This window comes from Aquarana catesbeiana, linkage group LG10 (assembly GCF_042186555.1).
Source record: "Aquarana catesbeiana isolate 2022-GZ linkage group LG10, ASM4218655v1, whole genome shotgun sequence".
In the NCBI taxonomy this organism is placed as follows: domain Eukaryota; kingdom Metazoa; phylum Chordata; class Amphibia; order Anura; family Ranidae; genus Aquarana; species Aquarana catesbeiana.
The window spans coordinates 210,247,253-210,272,466 of NC_133333.1; the positions used below are offsets into that span (position 1 = coordinate 210,247,253).

The window sequence follows — 25,214 nt, forward strand, 5'->3', positions numbered from 1 at the left end:
TTCTTTTTTGCCTAGAACACGACCATTACAATATGTATGATTTTTCCTGAATTAAAACCCTAGGCAGTTATAATTTCAGAAAATTAAATCGACGTTCTGAAAACGTCAATTTCCAAACCAAATTCTACTAGTGTATGGCCAGCTTTGGTCACATTCAGCTGGACTTGTTCTTAGAAGACATTTCACCATTCATCCAAACATCATCCTTAGCGCTCAGGAAGGTACATGGATGAGAAGCGAAACAACTTCATCATCACAGAACAGTCCAATGTGAATGTGAACTACTACTACTGGGGGCTTTTTGGACAGGGAAATGGAAGGAGCTGGTGTTCACTTGTATTTAGTTGTGAAGGTGCAAGCCTTGGGGCTATCGTAATTATCTTTGCTTTACTTCTTAGTAATTCACTGACCTGGAACATGCATGGAGTCCTTGAAGTCTGACCTCCCATCCTTCACATGGGGTCCCAGACTTGGGTGCTGCACCTTTAAAAACGGGACACCAATGGCCATATTTCCATTCTGGTTGTAGAAGGCATTTTATTGGTAAATGTATAGAACGGTTTACAGATTCCTTCTACGACTAAAACTGATGCCTCCCCCTTTGGATAGAGGAGATGTCAACCTTTTTGATGGACAGACTTGCTACTTATTATTTTAAAGCTGACAGGTTTTGTGGCTGAAAAAAAAAGTTGGGTTGCTGGTACCTGGCTGAACCTTTCTGCCCAGCTTTCAGCTACAAATTAAGAATTTCAATAGTCCACCTGTTTCCCAAGATCATCACTGTCTGGCAGTTGTTTTTAAGCAAAATAAGTCATTTCTGGGCGGAGTTGAATATCTTGTAAAGGCGTGATTCCCATAAAACCCTTCAACTGTGCTTGTATCCTCCATAGGACAGTGGGGGGAACATATTGGAATAAATGCCAGGGATGCCCTTTGATGTGACAACTTCTGTGCTTAAAGTAGACCTAGAAGCAAACTTTTTTTTCATTTTGGATGGAGTAAAGGAGGGTTATAACCCCTGCCAGGCTTCTTTTGCCATATGTGTCCCATTGGGGAGATCTACCTTCACTTCCTGTCCCATAGCCAAAACAGGAAATTACAGTAAATCCGTGCAAATTAGGGAAATCCCTTGGAGCCCCTGAGGTCACCAGAACTAGTGTTCCCGTTGGAAGATTTCACCTCTGTTACTTTTCTGGGGACAACCCAAAATTTGGGCTTTTCTTTTACTTTCACTTTCAATGATAATGGTAAACAGGACAAATAGAGAGGATACATTTCTTAATGGGGGCACAGACAGCAATAAAGACTGACAGATATTCTAATCCCTCTGTACTCCAGAACTAAAAAAAAAAAGTGTTGCCTTAAAGAGGAGTTCCCATTAAAAAAAAAAAAAATTAAAAGTCAGCAGCTACAAATACTGCAGCTGCTGACTTTTAATAATCGGACACTTACCTGTCCCAGATAGGGGATAGAAGCCCCGCTCGTCTCCCCCTCCGTTCGGCGGCACCGGCATTGCAACTGTGGGCGCCCGGCTGCTTCACAGCCGGGCACCCACTGTGCATGCATGAGCGGCGCCGTGCGCCGTGATTGGCCGCTCAGTCATCTGGGACCTGTAATGTGTCCCAGATGATTGACAAGAGGGAGGGGGCAGAGCTGAGCCCTTCCTGCGCCGAGGGGGAAGTGATGTCACCAGCCCAGGCACTAAAGGAGGCAGACTACAAGGGACCCCCTAGCAACAGCCATTTAGAGGTGAGTTAAAAAAAAAGCTCTAGGGACAGCAAGAGAAAAGTAAAAGGTTGGAAGTGCACACTTGCTTGATTCACCTAGTCCTAGATGATATAAAAAAGCTAAGGTGAGTTTAAAGTACATTTATTCTTCAATAGCACAGAAACTGGAATTCCAAAAAAAAGAGAGCACATGAAAACACTTTTAATATTTGCACCAGATTAATGTAATGGGAAAGTGAAAAGTCTTTGAAAATTCTGTAGTGAAGCGTTAAGTCTCCTCTCTGGAGCTCTTCCCTATAAATAGTCATTATAACTTTCATACTGCAGTCTGTACTTCATGTTCTCCCTGCAATTTACTCGGCCAAAGGCGCTTCAAAGCGGCGTTCCCCGCCCCGAGGTCTTTGTATGTAATCTCCAACCAGTGCAGTCAAATTTGTAATTAGAGAGTTTGAATGAATAGTGGAGTGTTGAGAAACCCGCAAAGCGGCGCATACCACAAGCTCAAATGGGTGGAGGGTCCAGGCTGGCCAAGTTGTGCTACTAGCAATGCTATTCAGATGCTGAGATGCTACAGCAGAGCTTATATTATAGTTGTATCCTTTACATCTATACTTGTTCAGGGCTGTTGGTTCAAAGTCCTAAAGCCAACGCATCAGGATGACAGCCAAGCAATGAACATTTTTCAAGGGTCAGTATTGGCAACCTTAACCCCTAAGGAAGAGGCAATGCAACGTTTTTTTTTTTTTTCTCCTCTGTGACTGGACAGTGAAAGGAGAAGCAGCCCACTGGTAAGCCCATCTCCCTGTCACTTTGCTCTCTTCGTCCTGGTTCAAACTTCCGTGACTTTGAAGCCGACATGACATCCCAGCGTGATTTCGGCATGACTTGCATACAACTTCTTTAACAGAAGTCAATGCAATTCGTGCCGAAGTTGCACCAAAAGTAGCGCAGGAACCTTTTTCTAAGTCGGAGCAACTCAAGTCGCTCCTATTAGAATGGTTCCTTTGCACTTAATGGGGCGTGACTCGATACAGATCGAGATTCTTTTGTGTCTTTTAGATCTGCCTGGAGGTCAGCTTTAACATGAAGCATCTGCAGACACAGGCCCGGAAATGGCCAGTAAAGTGAGATTTGGTGGCGTTCCCTGAAATGCGTCCAATATATATACAACATTCAGCTCTACGCTGTCATCTGCATGTTTCACCGAATTTCCCCCCAGGATATATATAAATAATATACGGACTAGGAGGAGCGACTTCCTAGTGACATGTGATGTCATCCAGGTCATACTTCTCATTCATTTCAGATAAACAGACGGGAAGTGGTTGGTTTACACGCTTCTAATTCTATAAACTCCCGTGTAACCTACACCCGCCTCGTCCTCCTACAATGCCATGACATTCCTGGGTGACATTCTGTGTAGGGATTAGTAACCACATTAGTAATATCTGGTCACACCCATGGCTGAAGAATGACACAATAAACTTTTACAAAGATGACGGCTTCTTCCGTGAGATTACTTGAGTGCATTCTAGTCATCCTAGTGTCATAGGTTTATTCAGCTCAGCCTGCATGGAGTTTGTATGTTCTTCCTCCAAGTGCTTCATTTTTCTTTCCACAATTAAAAAAAAAATAGATAGATTAATCGGCTTCCACTTGTATCCGCACTATTTGTTGGGTTTTACAATAAGATCGTATTGGCAATTTCGGTTTTAAAGCAAATGTAAACCCAATCATATAACATGCTAGTCTATTCAGTCTGAAGCTTTTCTAAGAGCCCTTGCACACTGGGGCGGTTTGCAGGCGCTATTGCGCTAATAATAGCGCCTGCAAACCGCCCCGAAAGTGCCGCTGCTGTGTATCCAGTGTGCAAGCCCCGACGGTAAAAAAAGTCCTGCCAGCAGCATCTTCGGAGCAGTGAAGGAGCGGTGTGTATACCGCTCCCTTACCGCTCCTGCCCATTGAAATCAATGGGACGGCGCGGCTATACCGCCGGCAAAGCGCCTCTGCAGAGGCGCTTTGCGGTGGTATTTAACCCTTTCTCGGCCGCTAGCGGGGGTAAAACCGCCCCGCTAGCGGCCGCATACCGACGGTAAAACGCCGCTAATAATAGTGGCGTTTTACCGCCGACGCCGCCCCCCGCCCCAGTGTGCAAGGGCTCTTAAATGAATCCCTGGCAATCCTGCCATGAAGATCCTTGTTCTTAAAGCTGAACTCCAGAGAATAATTAAATCATAAAATATGCTGCTGTATTTTCAAATACATAAATAAAAAACAAAAAATGAGTAAAAATACTAATAAAAAATAAAATAAAGTGCATATTTTTGCTTAGGGTTAAAGCATAGCTCCCAACTGTCCCTGATTTCGACTGACTGTCCCTGATTTGGAACAATGTCCCTCATTCCTCCTAATTTTTTCCTCATTTTGGTCTGATCTATGTAGTTGTATATAAAATGCACTTTCTCTTTCGTTCATTGACAGACACAGCGCTCCATTATTCAGAACCATAGGGGTTATATTGCCCCCTACAGGAGTAGGACACTAGGCCTGAAAAAATACTTGGCTACGCCTATGGGCAGTCCTAGGTGATATACACCCCACTCTCTGCTATAGGCCTTCAGTTTCTTTTCTGCCTAGTCAGGAGTAAGGACCTAGTTCCCTGCTTGGATCTCTGGTCCTGGCAATTTTTTGTTTTTGCTTTTTAAACTACTTTTTTTCTTTTGGATTTTTTCCTGTGAGATCTACAATCAACTGCTGGACTGGGAGACGGGCTGAACACTCCCCAGTCTGGCCAGCGAGCGCATGCAGACCGCAGCTACGCGCTAGGTCGGCCGCATCATAGCCCCACTGGGCAGGGGCTGGCCTTGGGAATTAAACGTCTCGTGAGGTCGCATACGACTGGGTCTTGGCCTGAGTTGCAGCGTTCCTCATGGCTGACAGCCCCCCCCCCCCCCCCACTTCAGTGGCAAGGAGGATCTGTCTGGGAGTGTTACCCATGCACTCGCTGGAGCAGTAAGTAAGGGGCCCCCTCCTCTCCATCCCTGGAGTGGTGTAGGGCACGGGTACTCCCTAGGGTGGTCGGTCCCCCTGGGGTTCTCCTCCACATCCCCCTCCCCTTCTCCGCGGCCTGCTAGTCCGCACGACCACGCCGGAAGCCTTCTTCCAGTGGGACGGCGCTCTGGGAGCTTTGAGGGCGACCCCTTTTGGGGGGGTTGTTTGAGTGGCCCCTCCGTAGGCGCCTCCCTGTGAGGGGCCTTAGTGGATGCCCCCTGTGAGGGCCTTAGTGGATGCCCCTTGTGAGGTTCCTCAGCCAGTGCCCCCTGTGAAGGGCCCAGTGGTGTCCCCTGTGCGGGGCATCTGTAGGCGCCCCCTGTGCGGGGTCTCAGCCAGTGCCCCTTTTAGGGGTCCAGTGGTGCCCCCTGTGTGGGTATTAAAATCACATTATTTTAAAAAGTGTTTCCCAGGGCTAAACCTTTCATCCAATATCTACATAGTTGCATTTGGAAATTTCAAAAGCCAGTATAAAGGAAGTTAAGGTGGGTAAAAAACAAAAAAAGCACTTGTGGGTTTAACTAATCATTTTTTTTTGTCTAATTTTCCTTTACGGGGGCGTGGCAGGAGGTGTGTCCTATGCCTACATACTTTTGATAGGTGTCCCTCGTTCTCATCTCAAAAATCTAGGAGGCAGTGGCAGCTGGTGCTCAATTTTTCGATCGTTTGAACGAAGGGGAAGGCGGCGATCCATGGCCATACCTTATCTTTAGCTGTCATTCTGGGCGGCCTCTCCTCGCCGTTGCTGCGGTAGAGGTGCAGGGAGGAGGACGATGATGAGGTGGTGGTGTTGGTGCACTGCTAGATCTGGGGTAGGGCTCCAGGAAAAGGCTGTTGTTGCCCCTCCACCTGCTGCTCCTCGCTGAACATGGCTCGCAGCTTGTGGAGGGAAGAGCCGGGGCCATTGCTTCTCCTCCCGGCCGAACAGGAAGAGGGTCTCGAGACCCGATTGGCCGGAAGTCCTAAGACTCCCTGTACAATTGGATCTCAGGACCCACTTCCTGATTGGTCGGGAGGAGAAGCAGGAAGACATTAGCGAATATAAATTCGCTAATGTCACACAAGTGGCCCACCCTTTTCGAAGCCAATTAGCCTCAGGCTCTAATCATGTGCTTAAAAAAAAAAAAATGCCATTGGAATCCATGCGTCTGGCGCCCTGCATCTAGATTAGGGGCAAGGTGCATGGATTAGGGGGGCAGCGCCCCTGTGCCCTTCATTAGCGGCGGCCACTGCTGGAAGGTATGTTGAAGTAAAAGCATATTAACTTACCTTGTGCATCACTCCCTCAGGCTACTTCTTCAATTCACCTGGTCTGCTGAAGCCTCTTTGGCGCCCTGGGTGGCATTTGAAGTTGTGACGTCATCGCGTAAAATGCAGAACCATCAGTCCTGCATTGTATGTGAGGATGCAATAACCTGGTGCACCAAAGAGGAAAAGTGAATGAGGGATAAGGTAAGTAGAAAAGTAGAAATGCTTTTTACTGGAACCCTAGGCAAAACAAACATTTACTGTAAGGGTAGTTATTTAATTTCCCTGAACATAGGAACATAGGGATACCGTCTCTCCCGGTAGTGCTACAAGACTACAAGTAACCATTATAATACATATTACACAGGTAGGGTCCACGGTTGTCATCATAAAAGCCTGCACTGAAAAATGCCATGGAGTGCATGTAGAGGGGAAGAAACTGCAAAGAGGCTGTAGGGGATCAGCACCACTGAGATGTAACAAAGGATGAAAACAAGATTTTTTAAACATAAAATTACAATTGTTTATTGTACACAGTGCACAGAGAGAACTACATTTAATTTAGTTTACATCTACTTTAACGTCCACGGGCCATTTATAAATGTCCTGGAACTCAAGGGTTAAAATAAGTTCCCGCCTGTCCAGTAGAAGTGTGCGCAATTCACAGTTCTTTCTAAATTGATAACAAGGTGTGTGCAATTTTAGGGCTTGAGATGTTTGGTATTGATTTATTACAAAATAAATGGGTACTATATTGTGTTTGTACACACGAATATATATATTTTTTTCTGAAAATATAGATTTGCCAAACAGTTGTCCAAATATCGTGCTACATAAACAATTTCAACTAGCACCATTTTATTCTACAGGGCCTCTTTCAGAACAAAACTATATATTTTTAAAATTCATTTTCTAGTAATAAATGCAGATTTTAACAAAAAAAAAAAAACTCTGGAAAAGGCCCATTAATTTCAGAGACCTTTGGTCAAAATAAAATGTGTGCGGGTCCTAGGCAGGACGGAGAACAGCAAGTGGCCAGATAGATCACTTTTATAACCAAATTTGATAAGGAGGGAGGGGGAGCAGGAAGGTGTAATGCCCCTTTAACTCAAAATGTTTGTTTATTTTTGTAGATGTGTTGACATGAGTTTTATAAAGTTGTTACATTGTATGTGTGTGGATCCAGGGCATTGTGTCTTGTTGTCAGATGAGGCCCCTCCGCCCATCACCTCCTGCTCCCCGGACTTGTCACCGATGAGTGATTGTATTCTTCCCGGGCACAGTTGTATAGACCTGCACAGGCCTCATAGAGGAGTGTTTGTGTTGTGTGTCTCTGGGGGGGGTTTGTTAACAGGTGGCTGAAGGAAGTGACCATAATAGCAAAGTCTCCATCTGTGGCCTTTGTCATCCCCGCAGCTCGCAAAGGGGCCAGGCACCAATAAACAGCAGTGACCCCGGGTCCCCAGAGGGTGATGTCAGCGTCAGCCAGGTCCTGTAGTCAGATGATGAGTTTAATGAGCTCTACAATACAATGACTGGATCTCACAAACAGGCCACCTAGGCAGTTGACTTTGGCAGCATTATAAGGGGGCAACATCCGATTGTTCTGTGTTTATATTCCTTGAATTCCACTTTTACTTGCTTTTTGGCTTCATGACAGTGGGAAATCTTCAGCCACTTTGGCCAGAAAAAGAAAATCTAAAGCTGGCCTTACTCTATACAACCAGATTGTATATTCTCTGGTCACCTTATACTTTTCGACAAGGCTAAAAATCAATTGCTTGGCATAAGTTTGAGTGTTGTTCCATACACTTGTACCCAATTCAGTGCATAAATCGATCAGATTGACAGAAGCCCAGATCTACTTTTGTGCTCCCAAGAGATCAGAAATGTTGTGGACTGCAGGAATCCCTTAGGATGGCAAAAACCACCATCTATTGACCCTATACAACGTTTTTTTTTTACCCACAACCAATTCGACTTGGGTCGATTGAAACCCTTAATATCTGGCGCTCACTCGGCCGTGCCATTTTTATCTCAGTCAGTGTCCAGTTCCTTTGTTTGTCGAATCGGACATCAATTGTTTTATTGTACCACCTTTAGATCTTACTCATTAGTCCATGAGACCACATGACCCCACTGACCAATGAGAAGCACTTCTTTCTTCTAGGATGTCTTTCTGGAAGAAGAAGCTATAGATGGGCTTCTCATTGGTCAGCAGGGTCACATAATTACACTGACCACTGACCTTTGGGGTGTGTATTATGGTATATGGACCGCTACATCAGCAGCAGGGGGCATCATGGCCGCTATGTGCAAGTGGGGTCTGGATGGGTGGCCAGGATATTCAGAGCTAGTTCACCTTCTCGTTTTTTATGAAAATGTGAACTTACCCTTTAAACTGGAACTAAAGTTACCTTCAGAGGTCTTGTTCCCCACCGGCCCCGCCATCTTTTTCTGTGTGTCAGTCTTCAGCCATCTTCATTGGCTGGCACGGGATGATGTCACTTCTGCACATGTGCAGGAGTCAGTCACCCTGGCACACAGAGACTGGGCCAGCTGTGTAAGCGGAACTGCGCATGCACAGCTCAGTTTACATCCTGGAGATGACAGCGAGGACGCAGGTAGGTGCATCTTATTGTCTCTTCTGCAATAAAAAGCCTGCCTGTTTCCGCTTTCCAGTTATAGGAATAGGATATTATAAATTCCATGTATTTTCTTCTTCTTTTTTTTCCCCCTTTTTTTTTTTTTTCCTAATATTTTTTTCTTTTTGTCTTGTATTTTTAATCATTTTGATAAGAAATAAAGTTTACAAAAATCTATATTTATTGAGATAGGTTTATATACTGTATGGGGGATGGAGAGGTTGGTTATGATGAAGGGCTGATGGTTGGACAGCGGATGGTTGGGAAGCGCTCTATATGTCGGGTTCATCTTACATTTGATGTTTAGCTTTGGGCTGTAAAATTAATTAGTGAAAATGATCCGTCTGTAGTTCCAGAGATCCGGGCTTTTCTGAGATCTGACGTTAGATTGTAAGATTTATGATGCGGCTGAACACCCGAGAGCTGTGAATGTGCCTCCTGGGGGGACACCTGCCTGTTTCCACCATAATTTACCGGCAGACACCTCGGAGTGGGCAGTGTGGAGAGATCGCTTACATCTCATTATCAAGACGGAGAAGGTGATCTAAGCGTCAGACATGGGGAACTCTTCTCGGCATTTTGGCTAAGATCAAGTGTAGAATGTGTTCTTATCAGTGTCTAGTAGGGAGGCTACTTTTGGTAGGAATGGCTGGCTGTATAGTACCCTTGCTGGTATGATGGGGGTCCTGAAGGCTAGTACCGGCTGGAACAGAAACTGGGGCGCCCACAGGCAGTTGGGGCTCAGGAGTAATCCCCCCCCCCTGGAAAACTGGATGGGCCCAGTTCCTCCTGATTTGAATGGATCGGCCTTGTCTGGCCATGGGCTGGGAAAGCAGATGTCTGTGCCTCCTAGTAGTGGTCACCCTAGGGGTGCTCTTACTAACACTTGGGTGTGGGACCAGGCACATGGTCACAGCACCAAAAACTCTTTTTCTGCACTGCACCTTTTCGGGCTGGGCCTTTTGGCTAAGTCCGGGGCAATTTTTGTTACCAGGCCTTGGGGCTTAGCCAGTATACATTGCACGGCCACTTTTTTTTTTTTTTTTCCTTCACGTTTGTCACCTTTCACTTTTGTGTGTTTTTTTTCTCACTAGGATGGAGGGTGTGAGTCCTCGGGCTTGCCCTGAAGTCCGGGGTGAGGATGTGTGGCCCTCGGGTTCCTTCCTCCCCCGACCCTGGGGGGGTCTCTTCGGGAGAGCTCTACAACCTAGTACTCAGTGGTTGGCTTCGGCTGACCATGAGGAACCTTCTGGCTAGGTGGACCATGTCATACCCTACATCCCTGTCAGAAACCTTGCACCCCAGGGGAATTGGGGAGAGGTCCTATCCCTTCGAGGGGGGGGGGGGGACAAAGCACACCCTTAAGTGCATACTTAACGGTTTTTGTTTTTCGTTTTCACCACTACTGCAAATAAATAAAAAAAAAGGGAGAACTCTGGATGTGGCCATATTGGGAGCTTATATTGTATCTTGCTTTTACCTATAGGTAAGCCTATAATAAGGCTTACCTATAGGTAGTGTAAATATCTCCTAAACTGGCACAGTTTAGGAGATATTTACTGTACATGCAGCCAATGACATCACTGGCGCATTTTCTCTGAAGGAACGGCCACCCGTGCCGTGATGTCATCGCGGCTCCGGCCGGTCACAGAGCCAGAGTCCGCGAACCAGGAAGCAAGACAGGTGAAGATGTGATCACCTGCAACACTGACGTCTCGGCGCTGGAAGAGCTTTGTTTTAAGGTAAGTTTAACATAATGTGCTAGTATGCTATGCATGCTAGCACATTATGCCTTTACCTTGCAGGTACAAAAAAAAAAAAAAAATGTTGAGTGGTTTACAACCGCTTTAAGGATAATAAATCCTGATTGCTTTTCTGCATGACCTCATTGTAACATATAGCGTTGACCATGCAAGCAAACATTCTACGCCCCCTCTGCCTTAGAACAATGCATGGGGTTGTAGCCAAACATTTCAGGGCCTCGTTTGGTTTTATTATTAATCGCTCCGAAGGGCTGTAGTCACCGATGTGACATTACAACCTATATAACCAAACAAAGCAACATTCAATGAGTAAATCGATCCTGGATAACGGACCTTTTGGGGTGCGTTAAAGTGTTACTCATACCTCCCAACATTTTGAGAGGGGAATGAGGGACACCTGCTAGCAAACGTATGTAGCCATAGGACACACCCCCTACCACACCCCCTTAAAGGAGAAGTAACCAAAAACAAAAGGTTAATTAAATCCACAAGGGCTTTTTTTTACCACTACTATTCCTTTGTATTGGCTTTTAAAATTTACAAATGCAGCGATTTAGATGAAAGGTTTAGCGCTGGAAAACACTTTTTGAAAGATAAAAAGTGCATTTTATATACAACTATATAGATCAGAACAAAATGAGGGACAAATGAGGAGGAATGAGGGACATTGCTCCAAATCAGGGACAGTCCCTCCAAACCGGGGACAGTTGGGAGCTATGGTGTTACTAAACCCACATCAGTAAAATCAGTCTGTATATGCAGTAAAGCATGCTTGTTATACTCACTGTGGAACCTAAGGGGTTAATCCTCCGCATTGTGTAAAAAGGCTGTTTGATCCTGTCTTTTCTGATCTTCCCCTTCTTTCACTGTCCCCAATCCATCTCCTGATAGAACAGAGCCTTGGGGGCACTCTGCACATGGTCAGTTTGGTGTGTGTTGCTAGAGCATTTTCTTGGAGAGTGCGTGTGATCAGCACAGGGCCAGACAGAGGGTCAGAGTTCCTGCATCCTCATAGGACAATCAGAGGAGAATGAAATCTCCTCCCACAAGCTATAACCAGACACTGATAGAAGTCACAAGACTGCTATATACTGCTGATGAGAAAAGGTATTTAGCAGTTTATATTTACTAAAATAATTACATTTCCATGTTCTGTGTACTGTGGGGCTCATTCACATCAGGTGCATTGATCTGCATTGCTCAGAGAATGGGCACTTTACAAACAATCGCTGTCTGTGACCCGTCTACACCACCATAGTGTGCAGCACAATGCACATAAATTCATGTCAATGCATGCCAACGCAGCGAACCTTGGTGTGCCCTGTACAGATAAAACACGAAGTAATGTGCTGTAAAATAAAATGCGTTAACAAAGCGTGTATATGTGCGTTTGTAAGCGGGTTGTGGGGTGAACATCCCCTGTGTGCCGCTTTGTTATGGCGTGCTGAGGATCAGCCAAGGTGGGCTTTTCTATCGAGTGATAACAAGCACCTCTAATGGTTGGAAACGTTTGTTACCACCCACAGAGATCTTCGAGTTCTTGGAACATTTCCGCACAGTGGGAGCTGATCCATTTTTATTGATTACACAACATTTGTTTCTGTTGACTGATCCCTAGGGAGGATTTTCTCAAACAATTTTAATTAAAGCTGAACTTTGGACATCAGAACCTTAATTCAAAAATATTCCTTATTGGTCACAATGGATATAAATCCACTGTGTGTGCACCAAATGTCTTTACAAACCCAGATATTACCTGGTAAAAGTAGCAGTGACATCATCACTGTGCTGTACACAGCCTGAGCAGAGCTGTGGGAGGGGCCCAGTAGACTCCACCCACCACAGGCTCCCTACAGAAAACCACTGGAGGGGCGGAGACAAGACCAGTCACCCTGCACAAGGAGAAAGGGCAGCAGTGAGCGGTCTTTATTACAGGAAGTTCCGGCACACACTGGATTATTGCACAGATCTGGAGGAGCACACCACGATTCAGGGAAGAATACACATGATGAATGTATATTTAGACAATATTTATTTATAGATTGAGTTTGTTTGAAATGAAATAAAATGATTCCTCTGTGTCCGGGGGAGGCAGTCCTTACCGGCCGCCTAGGTGGTCAGGTTTGATGTGAGGAGTCAATATAGGGAAGGAGCCCCCTCCACGTGCCCCGGCCGCACGGAAGTAGCGGAATGGAAATGACTGGCTTGGTCGGAGATCGGGGCTGACAAGCGGCTTGTTCTATTCGCAGGCTGCCGAGAGGAAGAGACGCTTTTGTAAATCAAATTTTCAGGCTAATAAGTTTCCGGATCAGGTTTCCCCCTCTAAGCCGGGTTTGTTTTGCGGTGCCAAGCGGCCACACGTGTCGCTCAGCAGGCCAACGCAGGATCTGTGCCAAGCCGTCCGCAGAGGAATTGGCTCAGCCGCTTCTAGAATCTCAACCATCCCCCCGGCAGATGTAGGAAAAACCATATTTCAGTTGTGATCCCGGAGGTGGTGAAATGTGACAAACGCCCCGCAGGACGCGCACATCACAGAGATAAATAAGGGAAATGTCACTGTCTTCAGGTATTCCTGGTTGTACTTCCGTGATATTGGGGGTGCCGGGGTGGTAATCTACACATGATCCATCTAAGCAGATCAGATCAAATGTTGGCCATACACACTTCAATTTTATTAAGGCTCCATTCGCACCATCGCTGCGATTCTACCTGCGAGTCCAAAACGCGGGACGCATTTGCGATGCCATTACTTCTTAATGGCACCCCAATTGCGGTGCAATTTTGCGGCGTGATAAAAACGCAACACGTGACGCTGTCGCCCAAAAGTATTGTAGTAACATGAATACATTGGAGGATCTGGGTTTGGGATCATGTTTCCGGACAGTATATAGAATGTGACACGTATACAGACAGAGGTGCAGAGAGACTGCTGGGGGACGCACCAAAGGTAGCTGAGAGCCGCAGGGGGTGCACAAGCCACATGCAGAGGATCACTCAGATCTAGGATAGAATTACAGAATTTCTTTACTTTTTTTTACTTTTTTTTTTTACTTTTTTTTACTTTTTTTTTTACTTTTTTTTTTTTCATACGATTTATCTGCTTAGGTAGAAAATTCATGGATTCCTGTGGGCCGGGCTTTGTATTAAGGAGCCACATGTGCTGCCCCTCGGAGCTAAACTGTGCCCAATTACACTCAGAGTAAATTGTATCTAACCTCAAGAAGAAGAATGTCATATATTGCAGGTTAGGTGTGGTGGCTGCATTCTTTTTCTTTTTTCAGGCTGGTGGTGATCCTGCCAGTAACACACTTCCTGTCGCTGGGTGACAACGCTCCCTCATTGTACTGTATCCATGGAGGAGCAGGACCTTAGCACAGGACTACAGAACACCCCCCTCTTCTCCATAACAAATGGTATCTAGTACACAGGGGTGAACTAGGAACACTGCTCAGTGCAGCTCAGGACTTTATCAGCTCACTGGATTTCTGGCAGGATCAACAGGTATTTTTTTTCCTCTTTTATCAGGCCTTCTTTCGTTTAGTTTCACCTGTAGCTTGTGCTGGCAACACATTTCCTGTCCTAAGGTGACAACACTCACTTACTGCACTGTAAGGAGGAGCAGTGCTGTCACCTTAGGCTGTCCTGTTATTTGGACTACAAACACCTTCCCCCTCTCCGTATCTCTATAACCTGGGGAAGGTGTTCTCTAGTTCACAGAAGAGCCCTGGAAAGGCTGATCACAATGTTTGAGATGTCCGTTCAGCACACAGGAAGTTACATACTGAAGATACTGGATTTTCTGGCAGGATCAATAAGTATTTTTCTGCGCTTGTGAAAAAAGTTCTAAATCTGAAAATAGAAAACGAACGCGGCCTCCGCTTGTAGGAAATGTAAAGCTGAGATATATAAGATTTCTCTTCTTGGGTTTAGATACGCTTTAAAGGTTCTGCACAAAATAGAGTCTCGGCGTTCTGTTGCACGTTTCAGTGTGGCGTTTCTGAGACCGCGGACTTGATGCACAGCGGTAGAAATTACGCGGCTGGCTGGACACCAGCAACTGTGACCTAGAAACCATCACTGCTCCTGGAAATAATAGAGAACGTGGGGATGAGAAGCAAACGGGCGCAGTCAGAGTTCTCAGGCGTGACACGTTCAACCGGAAACTTGACCGGCGTATCGGCAAATTTGTGGCAATGGCGTCCTTAGAACGTTTTCCCTGCAATAGAGGGGCGGCTTCTTCATGTGTGAGGAAGGTATGAAAACCTCTGAGCGCTTACTATACTTGTTTGTCATTGGTCGTAATCTCTGCATAAACTATCTATGCTGGGAAAACCCTCCTGATCAGATATATACATTGCAAGAAGGTTATTAAATAATATTGCACATCCTTACCTGCATCCGTTCTGTAAATACTTAAAGCGGCACTAAACTCAAACAACATTTTTTTATTCTGCCCCATCTTCCTCCATCGTACACATGCTAGGAATTTTTTTTTTTAGCTTTTTTTATAATTTTTTCTTTTTTTTTTGTGCTGCAAGGCCCTGCTGCCTCCTGGGATTGCTACATCTATCTACCAAGTAGCGCACTGCACCAGTGCAAAAACACGTACTTCCTAACCATAGGTGTGCGCACTGGGTGTGTCAGGTGTGCCTGGGCACACCCTAATCGTCCTGTGTGGCACAGATTCCCCCTATTTAGACTCCTGATATTTCACCAAAGCCCCCTAACGGGGCTCCTAAAAAAAATGTTAAAAAATGTATAAAAACAAAAACTACTGACACCAGTCACTGCCCTACTGCATAGCTCCCAACTGTCCCTGATTTTGAGGGATTGTCCCTGATTTGGAGCAATGTCCCTCTGTCCCTCTTTCCCCCTCATTTGTCCCTCATTTTGGTCTGATCTATATAGTTGTATGTAAAATGCACTTTTTATTTTTCAAAAAGTGTTTCCCAGTGCTAAACCTTTCATCCAAATTCTAAATTGCTGCATTTGTACATTTTAAAAGCCAATATAAAGGAATAGTAGTGCTAAAAAAAAAGTCCTTGTGGATTTAATTATCCTTTTTTTTTTTGGTTAATTCTCCTTTAAGTGGGTGTGGCAGGGGGCGTGTCCTATGCCTACATACGTTTGCTAGTAGGTGTCCCTCATTCCCATCTCAAAATGTTGGGAGGTATGCTACTGACACCGTCCACTGCTCTGCTGACACCGTCAGTATACAGTATATATACACATGCACACACGCAAATTGAGCTTTGGGGTGCACACCCTAATGCAATAGTCTGTGCACACCTATGGTCCCAACTTTCTGAGATGGGAATGACGGACACCTATTAGCAAAAGAATGTAGACATAGGACACGCCCCCTGCCACACCCCCTTAAAGGAGAATTCTACAAGATAAATGATTAGTTTAACCCACAAGTGCTCTTTTTTACCATTACTGTTCCTTTATACCAACTTTTAAAATTTACAGATGCAGTAATTTAGAAATCAGATGAAAGGTTTAGCACTGAGAAACACTTTAAAAAAAATAAAAATTGCATTTTATATACAACTATATAGATCAGACCAAAATGAGGGACAAATGAGGAGGAAAGAAGGACTTTGTTCCAAATCAGGGACAGTCCCTCGAAATCGGGGACAGCTGGGAGCTATGCAAATGCCTCCAAGTGCTATATTGCCCATCCACCAGAAGCTGAAGCCTGGTTTTATCCTCCAAAGGATTTGTATTTCTGTCCATCCAGCCCTGAGATTTGCACAGCTCTGTCCCACAGTACAGCCCTATCTGGGAGGGCAGGAGATCAGATTTTTCTCCGCTGCCGTTCAGTAACACTTAATGCAGAGTTTCCCCCATTTCTGTGTTTATTAAAAGTCAGCAGCTACAAAAAGTATAGCTGCTGACTTTTAATAAACACACTCACCTTTCCCACGATCCATCGATGCGGGCGCCCGAAGCCTCGCTCCTCTCTCTCTCGCCTCTCCCCGGTGCTTTCATCGCAAGTGTGGGCACCCGGCTGCGATAGCTTGCAGCTTCTGAATGGCCGGGCAATCTTCTGGGACCTGTGATGTGTACCAGAAGATTGCAGGGAGGGAGGGGAAGAGGAGAACTTCCGCTCGGCACCGCGGCACCATGAGCGAAAGTGGGAGCTGGGTACCTGTTAAAACTATAGGTACTCGCCCCCCCCCCTCCTCAATCTTCCCGATTTGACCCCCACTAACATTTATAAAAATCGAACGAATGTTCATAAAATGAAAAAGTTCAAACAAAATTCTATTAGTGTATGGCCAGCTTTACAGGTCTTGTCCCTCCCCCAAGCCTGTGACCGGAGATAGAGAAGACTGATGAGCTTAGCTCACTCCGCTCTCTCCTCCTATCAGCAAGGGCAGTCTTCTCAGCATCACGGGCCCCTGGGTAAAGTAATGCACTGGGGCCCCTACCAGCTTGCCCCAATTTATGCACCTACTCTCAAGAATTAAAGAATAATAAGTTGATAGAATGAAACATTTATTTATTAGTACTTTCAATAAAATCGAAAAGAAAACATGCCATAAATCAAAGACTAATCAACACAAAGGGCACAGTACAGGGGGAGTCAGGGGGGCACAGTACAGCTTCTGGGACACTGCCCAAGACATGGCCATTCTGGAACAGCTTATTAAAAATCGTGACTGTCCCGGGAAATCCGGGACGGTTGTCAAATTTGATGTAATGCAAGATTAACATGGGACCCCCATGCAACTGGGGCACCAGGGGAGCCCATGCATTAAGACGACCCTGCCTATCAGCATGTTCCTTGGTAGCACAAATGAGTGGCTGCTTGTGCAGCTTCCCCACGTTTCTCAGCCTGAGCTCTTCTATATGGGGACTGCAAGAGACTTGATACCAAGTTACATTTAGGTGCTTACATTTAAAGATACATTTAGGAAGGTATCCAAAGACATAAATTTGTATCTTGTATCTCCCTGGAGTTAGGCTCAGGTTTCTATAATCACACAATCAGACATTTTTATTCCCTGGAACCCACTTTTAAACTTTTGCAAGCTTTCCATAAACCTTGAAGGCCTTAGTGTAGGTGTTGCAGGGGATGCCTGCAATTTGATCTCAAGCTCTGTGCTGACTTCTGGTGAAGGCAAGGAGCTGGGCTACGAATATTTTTGGAAATCACAGTTACAAGAAAATGACATTTGACTTTTTTCTTTTATGGTTTTTAAATTTGCACGTCTAACAATTCCTTTTTTTTTTTTTTGGTGACACCAGATATTTGATACCCGATTTGCCGGGACAATCCGCCCCCCCCCCCCCCCCTCCACTCTGTGCGCAGCCAAGCCAGTATGTATTTAGTTATAATGACATCATGCCAAGAGCGCGACATTGTTCGCTCCTTATTACCGTCTTTGGCTTCCCTACATGGCCCTCCTCACGTCTCGCAGACCCCAATGCGCAGCACTAATTGTGGCATTAAGATGCGGATCTGTGGGGGATTAGCGGAAAATATCAATTTCAATCGCAGGGTGGCCCGGCCGGCGCTCTCCGGGGACGCTGCCTCATCGCCTCCAGTCGTTTCATCTGGAAATGAAAGAAAGTTGGTTTTTTTTTTTTTTTTTTTGTGTTTGAGGGGTTTGGAGCGCTCAATCGGAGTTTGCGGATCATCTGGACGGGGCTCCGAATATATTTACCAGGCAAAGTGGTTTGTAATTGGAAACTAAACAAATAAGCGGAATGCTGGGCGCTGCGAGCAGCTGCCTGCCCTCCTCCTGAATAGAGCGGCCTCCCTGCTGTTCGTAGGGAACATCAGACGGTGCCATGAATATAAAACACTAGGAGATCGGTTGGGAATCAGGAGGATGACCCCCCCCCCCCCCCCCCCACAGCCAAAAAAAGAACAGGTCTGAGCTTTGCTTCCACCTGGTTAATGATGATCAGAGTTAGGTTGAAAAAAGACACAAGTCCATTGAGTTTAACCAATCTGAGCAACAGAAAACTACACAAAGATATACAAAGTATCAAGGCATGATGGGAAATGTCATCAACGCATCCGCCAGGAAATACGATGCATGCTGTTGGTGTTCCTTTCCTGTCCGATTGAACACTGGAGACTTAAAGTGCTTGTAGACCCTTACCTATACCCAGTGAAGTGACTGGTCTCAGGTCAGACACAGAGATAAAACAAATAAGTTGTACCTATTTATCTGCAAGGTTAAAGTGCAGCATTTCAGCATTTATAAAGCTTGTCTGAGCTGTCAGAAAAAAAAGGGGGCGGAGAGCTGAAGTTACACTCTACAGAGCTCGGTGAGGAGAGGCCTGAGAGCTGATTGGAGGAAAGGGACACACCCCTCCTCCACACAGGAACAGAGCTGAGGCTGTCAATCAGCTGGAGGTCCCTCTCCTGTCACTATTTTTCTCTTGGTGTCAGGAAAACTTGTCAGAAGTGGTTCATGCTGATAGCAGAGGAATGAAGCAGCAGACAGAAATGACACTCAGTGCTCTTAAATGAGACAAGTACACACTATAGAGGGATATGCTTTGTTCATATTTCATGTCTGAGGTTTACAAGCACTTTAAAGCTTCAGCCAAAAATATCAAGAGAAAAGAGAAGAGCTCATTAAAAGGTATAAAAACAAAACCAACTTTTGCTGCAATTTTCACATTCAATCCAGAGATCTCCTTGCAGTACTCTTCTCTGCCACTAGATGTCCCCTGCCTGATAGCCAGCATCATTCAACCTGCCCAGCATAGGTGTGTGCAGCCTTTTGCAATAGGGTGTGCACCCCAAAGCTCAAACACACACGCGTGTGTGTGTGTATAGGTATATATTAAAAGTCACACAGACATTATTTAATTTGTTTTTTTTATTTTTTACAGTTTTTTTTTTAGGAACCCCTATGGGAAGCTTTGGTGAAATATCAGGGGTCTAAACAGACCTCTGATGTCTCACTTTTGAGACAGAGAAAGGAACCGAGAACAAATATTTCCAGTCCCTTTCTCTGCAGCCTCAGCTGCACTGGGGAATGAATGGCAAGTGCTCTGTGCACCTTCCTGTTCAGTCACAAACCGAAGCTTAGTAAACACAATTTACTATGGTTCATTTGTGAATGAACACAGTGAGTGATCGGTACCGGAGGGCGGCAGGAAGGATAACGGTCTACCCATCACCTGCCTGCAATTGTGTGAAACTTTACCTCTGTGCAGGATCTTCCTGTAATAAAGACCACTCACTGCTGCTCTCTCCCCTTGTGCAGAGTGACTGGTCTTGTCTCCTCCCCCTCCTGTCGTTTCTGCAGCGGCCAAAATTGGGTGGGGCCTGCTGGTCTCCTCCCACAGCTCTGCTCTCTGCACAGGCTGTATACAGCACAGCATTGGTATCACTGCTATTTTTACAAGGAAATATCTGGGTTTGTAAAAGCATTTTGTGCTCACAAAGTATATATCCTTACAAAGTAAATATATCCTTTGTGGCCATTGGGGAATAGATTTACATGAACGTTTGTGTGAGCAGAGTTCACTTATAAATAATCCATTGGAAGAATTTTATTTTATTAGTTCAATAAGTGCAAACCCAGCCCCCCCCCCCCAAAAAAAAAAACCAAAACTGATGATCCTGCCAGAAATCTTGTAAGCTGATAACTTCCTGTGGTGCACATTTATCAGTTACATAGTTCCTAGTGACATCACTGGTCCCCTGTAGGTGAAGTATAGCGAGTGTTGTCACCTTAGGACAGGAAGTATTGTCACCTTAGGACAGGAAGTGTTGTCACCTTAGGACAGGAAGTGTCACCCTAGGACAGGAAGTGTTGTCACCTTAGGACAGGAAGTGTTGTCACCTTAGGACAGGAAGTGTCACCCTAGGAAAGGAAGTGTTGTCACCTTAGGACAGGAAGTTTTGTCACCCAAGGACAGGAAGTGCGTTATTGGCAGGATCACCAGGTGAAAAAAAGAAAAGAAAACCAATGCAACCATCACATGTTAGAGCTGGTAATCTGCAATATATGACAATTACACTGTAATATGTAGGATGATTCAGTCTCTATAATACATGGCATTTACTTCCCTCCTCTGTTGAGTTCTGTACTGCGGTGACAACTGCTCCCTTTCATATAGAAACGTGCCGTGCTTTCATGGTAAATAGGAACCAATTAAACGGATTATAATTTACGCACCCGCCCTATCTCTCGTGCTCAGTGCCACCTATTATGTTTGGCAAGGCTTTATGATTAGATTAAAGTAATCCTCTTTATCTGCAGGATTTCACCTATATAGCTAAGCCAGGCGCAGATTACAGGTCACCTGCTAATGGGCTTAAGATTTCACGGTCAAACTGTTAAACAATGAGAAGTTCAGAGGGCGAGCGGAACTGAGAAGTGGTGGAAGCGCGGAGCGAGGAGCGCCCACTGACTTTAAAGAAAAAAAAAAAAAAAGTTGTGAAATACCCCACCGGGTCTATAATAAGGATAATGGGGATTTCTCAAAATAAATAAGCAGGCTCCATATAACCGGTGATCCGTCACACGCTGGATGCTCCAAAAATGCCCAACTACCAAAATCCTTGGCTTTATATTGTGCCTGTTCATGTATGAGCGCACAGAGGCCTATAGCTTGGCGCCTGAACCCCCATCCACACTAGGGCACGCTTATATGCATATTTTGCGCGCTGGGCAGTCCATTCATTTTAATAGGCTGCCCTGTGCATGACAAATAAAGCTCATGCACCACCTTGAGCCACAAGCTGTTTTATAGTGTCTTTTGTGCGTTTGTCATGCGTTTTTTTTTAGCACATATTAATGCCCTTGGGGTGCTATTTACAATAAATGGCCTCTCAAGTGCGACTCAAGCGTTCCTGAACAAGTTCAATATTACAGGATGCGTGCGATCACATGCTATGCTAGTGTAGAATGCGGCCCCATAGACTGCAATGGGGAGCAGCCATGGTCCGAAAATGAGTTTTTCCAAGACTAAACAACCATCCCATCTTCTTTTGTAATCGGCTTTCCACTGACTAAAAGGAAAATGCTTTAAATATGCCTGAAAAAATGCAAAAAAAAATAGTAGAATTGATCTAGTATGCGTTGTCAGTCAGAAAACCGTTTCTAACAATATATTTAAAAAAATGCCCAAACAAGAAAGCAAAAAAAAAAGAAAAAAAAGCCCACAGCCTCAGTTTTGAAAGGCAAAGCTCATTCACACTTGCAGCAGATTTTACCGCTCCCTGAAAAGTGACCCGTGGTGGATTGCTTTTTAGAGGGCAATGGAGCAGAGGGTGCCAGAATTTTTTGCCATGGCTGTGAAGCAAAGCATCATGGCCACCGCACGTGTAAGACCTTAAGTCCATGTTGGCCTTTAGGTGGACGAATGAGAGGTGACCAACCAAGTGCTAACTGACACTTGGTGGACTACAGATCCCAGCACGTCTGATGCAAATCCTGCCAGCCCTCGTGACTGCAATGACTTGACTCCAAAGAATACCACAGTCTCTCCATCTGGCTCCACATCCAATCCTGGCATGTCTCTCCCAGAGCTTCACAATGTGCTCTCACTCACTGACCCCGGCATGGATCCCTCCTGAATGACATGCCTGGCAGTGCTCCCAACTGTCCTCTTCCTGCTCCTGTTCCAGGACACCTCTCAATGACCGTGGAAAGAGAGGCTCCCTCCCAGCTCCCGAGCTCCAGGCCTCAGTTCACCCCCACCCCCCAGAAAGGGGGTTCCCTCAGACCACGACAGTCTAACACTCCATCATTCAGTTCTTCCACCCAACAACTCCTCCCCATATAGGCGGCTTGCCCCCTGACAATCCTACTTGGGGATTGGTCAGGGCTCCCACATACACCCCATGTCACTCCAACTCTCTGTCCTGCCTCTTTTCCAGAACCTTCTGAAAACCAGAGGAGGAGCCCAAGAGCTGAAACACATGTCAGTCACCTGCTGCTACACTAAACCACTCCCAGCCCCCCAGATCAAAAACAAACAGGCCTAGCTCACAGCATAGGCCTGCCTAAATTTACCTATGCTGAAACAGTACAAAACAAACCCACTACTCTAGCACCTACCTACCTAAGGTAGAGGGTGCTACAGTGCCAAGGAAGAACCGCGGTTTTGCACGCACTAGAACATGCGGCAAAGTGCGCAATTGTGAAATTTTGTGTGAAAATGCGCAAATGTGTTCAACCCATTGAGATGAGTTGGCTGCCCTATGCATGAAGAGTGACACCGTGCAAGAAAAGTACACAAAAGTGCACTACAGTAGTGTGAATGGCCCTGGATGTAGAGTCATGAAGGTATTGGTGGATGAAACTTGATTATTTTGATAGAAAAAGGAATTTTTGTGTTGAGAATTCTTATGAAAAGCTCTTCAGTAAACATAAACGCTCGTCCTTGGCTGTTTTTCATTTTTTATTTTTTAAATTAAATTACATCGGTAAACCTGTTCAATGTGTGTCGGAGGGTGGCGTGTGATTGCGCTGCACTCTGCACAATGTCACCTTTGTTCCTGGGGGAAGGCAAGGCTCTAATTGAATCCACAGTCTATGCACTTCTACTGTGACCTCCAGTGATCTGCGCAGCCTGCGCCTCTGCTGAACGCACGCTATGAAAGTGACATGATTCTATTGTGCTGTCAGCGCGCTTTCAGTAGAAACCTTTATGGTATAAAAATTGTAATTCATCCAGAAGTGGTATATATAGATCCTCCTCTGCCTAACTTTATAGTCTTCTCACAGCGACCATCGATTGGGTTGGATCCTACTTAGTAAGATGAGTTAGTGAAGTGTCTTTTCTAGGCTATAATACTTGTATGCTGTGTTATCGCATGTGTGTTGCTTTAGGGTGCGCATTCATTTTTATGGGCCCCAACGCATCAAAGATTATGTTGTAAACCAGAATATGTTTTTCTATTATGCTGATCTTGGTAAACATTCCCAGTGGTGCTCAATTTTTTGACAACTTTGGGGGTCATCTGAATTGCAGAGTATGGTACATGATTGGTGCGATCACCGCTCACATTTGCGACTGCCAAGAACACAAATCTAGCAACGTCTCTCCCTGAGTCCAGTTATAATTTCTTACTCAAGCCCTGATGAAGGGGAGGTTGTTTGCCCCTGAAACGTGTTGATTTTTTGTTTTTTGTTTTTCTTTTACTCATATATAGTAATACAGCAAAACCTCTCCTTGAGTCCAGTTAAAGCGGAGTTCTACCTACTTTATAAACTTATTCTCATTCTATATATTACTGGCCATATTTTCAGCAATGGGCATTGTAAGCTCTAAGGAGCAGGGCCCTCTGATTCCTACTGTATTAAAGTGTATTGTATTTGTACTGTCTACCCTCAAGTTGTAAAGCGCTACGTAAACTGTTGGCGCTATATAAATCCTGTATAATAATAATAATATTTTAATTTTTTTCTGGTAGCTTACCATGATTGTAAGCTTTTCCATATCGCTTCCGCCTTCTCCCACCCGCGGATATCTCCATCATATCCAGCGGCACACTGTCTCCTGGGAGCTTTGTGTCATAATCCCCAGGGGTCAGTGTGAGTCGCCGCCGCTCATCATCGCGCTGCGAGCTGTGCATACTGCGCATGCACGAGAACGGGCAGTGCATGCTGGTTATTCAGCAGCACAGTATCCCGTAAGATTATGCTTGTGGGCTTCATATGCCCTCAAGCAAGATGGGAGCTGCCAACAAAGAAAAATATATGGTGATTTTTGTTCTAAAATAGTAAATGTTAATATATGCATTTAAAAAAAAAATATCTATATGTCGTTGGAACTCCGCTTTAAAGTGAAAGAAAAACTCAACTTTGAACTATTTTTAAAAACATTCCCTACCCCCTCCTCCTACCTATCCTGCATACCTTGTATGTACTTACCTCTTTTTAATCCCCTTTGGTCTGGGTCGCGTGATCACACAGTCTCGGCTCCCCTGTGTCAGTGAGCAGCTGCTGCAGGGGAGAGGTGGGAAAGCCCTCAGCAGCTGGGCCATGGGAGCCTTTTTGGGTGACATCACCACTCCCGGAATTCCAAGCTGTTCTTGAGCGCTGCCTTCCACAAAGGCCGGAGCAGTAGGATTACGTGACCGGAGTGAATTAAAGAAAGGTAAGTACAAAGATCTTTTTTATACAGGGTATGCAGGATAGGAGGGGGAGGCAGTTCTCAATTCTCAAGTCCTGTAGAAGGGGGGAGATTATTTGACGCCCAAAATGCATTAGCTTTGAGTTGTTTTTTTACTCATATAGAGTAATTTAGCAAAGTCTCTCCTTGAATCTCGTTACACATTCTTACTCAATCTCCAGCCCTGATGAAGGGGGAGGTTGTTTGACCTTGAAACACCTTAGATTTTTTTTTTTCATATAGAGTGTAATAGCAAAGTCTTTTCTTGAGGCCAGTCATAATTTCTTAATCTCCAGCCCTGATGAAGGGGGAGGCTATTTGACCCTGAAACATGTTGGATTTTTTTTTTTCAAATAAAGTGAATTGGCAAAGTCTTTTCTTGAGTCCATTCATAGCTTCTTTCTCAATCTCCAGCCCTGATGAAGGGGAGGTTGTTTGACCCTGAAACACATATTTTATTTTATTTTTTTAATATAGAGTGATATAGCAAAGACTTTTCCTGAGGCCAGTCATCATTTCTTACTCAATCTCCAGCCTTGATAAAGGGGAGGTTGTTTGACCCTGAAACAGGTTGGAATTTTTTAATTTTTATTTTCATATAGAGCAATATAGCAATGTCTTTTCTTGAGTCCAATCTTAATTTCCTAATCTCCAGCCCTGATGAAGGGGAGGTTGTT

At 45.0% G+C, this 25,214-nt stretch overlaps 1 protein-coding gene and 1 pseudogene across 3 annotated transcripts in view; both read left to right on the forward strand.

The window, feature by feature from the left end:
- The window catches only part of ROBO3 (roundabout guidance receptor 3), a 441,954-nt gene that overhangs the window by 309,391 nt on the left and 107,349 nt on the right, over positions 1–25,214 (forward strand). The window lies entirely within an intron of this gene.
- Positions 9,235–9,340, forward strand: LOC141111532 (U2 spliceosomal RNA; annotated as a pseudogene).